General features: G+C 44.4%; 1 pseudogene; it reads left to right on the top strand.

The window, feature by feature from the left end:
* Positions 1 to 231: 231 nt before the first annotated feature.
* LOC101402674 (olfactory receptor 10J3-like) lies at positions 232 to 1,546 on the top strand (annotated as a pseudogene).
* Positions 1,547 to 1,990: the final 444 nt, after the last annotated feature.

Raw genomic sequence — 1,990 nt, forward strand, 5'->3', positions numbered from 1 at the left:
CGTTTTCCTTTGTCCAGCTCATTCAGATCTAGATATTCCTCAGTGTTGAGGCCAGACTTCACTGCTACGGGTGAGCTCCTCTTTAAGGATTTTTCCAGCTTTGGGTGTTAGCAGAAGCTTGTCCTGTTTTTTTTGTTCTTCTAACTTTGTGCCTGTTGACTCTTTCTGGCTATGTCATCATAGTGACTGTTATTTGTCACTATGGACCATCGCCTTCACATTCCTTTGTACTTCTTCCTGAGCATGCTGTCTGTCTCTGAGACCTGCTACAGTGTGGCCATTATTCCCTATATTCAGTCTGGCCTCCTGTGTCCTTACCAGCCCATTGCCATTCAAGACTACCACCCAGCTCTTCTTCCATCTCAGCTGTGCAAATAACAACGCTTTCCTGCTCATGGATATGCAGTATGATCACTATGTGGCCATCTGCAACCCCCCTATGGTATTAGTCAGGGTTCTCCAGAGAAACAGAACTAGTAGGCTATATATTGATATATGCAAGAGGAGATTCATCATAGGAATTGGCTCATGCAGTTATAAAGGCCAAGAAGTCCCACAATCTGCCATCTATAAGCTGAAGAAATAGGAAAGCTGGTAGTGTAATTCAGTCTTGAGTCCAAAGGCCTGAGAATCAGGGGACTGATGGTGTAAGTCCCAGTGTGAGTCTGAAAGCCCAAAAACCAGGAGTGCTGACGTCTGACAACAGGAGAAGATGGATGTCTCAGCTCAAGCAGAGAGAGAGAGAATTTGCCCTTCCTCCATCTTTTGTTCTATTCAGGCCCTCAATGAATTGGGTGACCACCCAAATTGGTGAGGGTGATCTTCTTTACTTAGTCTACTGATTCAAATGCTAATCTCTTCTGGAAACACCTTCATAGACACACTCAGAATTAATGTCTTACCAACTACCATTCCTTAGCCCAGTCAAGTTGACACATAAAATCTACCATCACAGTCATCATAGGTATGAGGTCTGTGTCCAGTTGGCATCTGAGTTACTGAAAATTGTCCTGGACATAACCATTGTCCAGGTAACATATGTGTTTGGTCTCCCCTTCTGCAATATCTTTGTCATCTCTCACTTATTCTGTGACATAAGACCCCTGCTGAAGCTGGCCTGCACAGACACCACTGTCAATGAGATCATCAACTTTGTTGTTAGTGTCTGTGTCCTTGTTCTACCCATGGGCCTGGTCTTCATCTCCTATGTCCTCATCATCTCCACCACCCTTAAGATTACTTCAGCTGAGAGTCGAAAGAAGACCTTTGCCACCTTTGCCTCCCACTTCCTATGGTCGTCATCCACTATGGCTGTGCCTTCATCATCTACCTCAAGCCTAAGTTCCAGAGTTCCCTGGGGCAGAACAGACTCATCTCAGTGACCTACAGTGTCATCACTCCCCTGCTGAACCTATTTGTGTACAGCCTAAGGAATAAGGAGGTCAAAGATACTCTGCGCAGAACCATGGTGAAGATACTACTCAATTCTCAGTGTGTCAAGATTGTGACAGCTTCTCTTTCTATACTCATTCCTCCAAAGTGTTGACAGTCAGGAATGTTGCAATTCTCCACAACACCAGGAAGCCTTCTATGGGTTCCACTCCTGGAATGTCCTCTCAAGAGACGTCTCCTGTCAGATTTCAGTCATATTCCTATGAACCCAATAAAAGCCCTGAGAGTCTGTCCAGTTCTTATACCTGCCAAATGAAACAAAAAACAAAAAACGAAAAAAAGGAAGATTCATGTTAAACACCTTGGAAAAAGCTCCAGATATTTTATTCTGCTTTGAGGCCAGGGAACCTTCAGAAGGGAAGACGGGATTTGTCAATTTAGTTGTCCGTTATACAATTTCCCCTCATGTTTTTATTTGTTTACAAACTTTGGTACAAGTGCACTGGTCACTCTTCCACTGGTCTCTCTTTCATCTCCACCCCATGGAACCCATGCTGAGCCTTGTCTATATGCTGTTTCTCCTCCCTGGTGCTACCTC

This window comes from Ceratotherium simum, chromosome 2 (genome assembly GCF_057802395.1).
Source record: "Ceratotherium simum simum isolate JZ-2026a chromosome 2, ASM5780239v1, whole genome shotgun sequence".
NCBI classification, from domain to species: domain Eukaryota; kingdom Metazoa; phylum Chordata; class Mammalia; order Perissodactyla; family Rhinocerotidae; genus Ceratotherium; species Ceratotherium simum.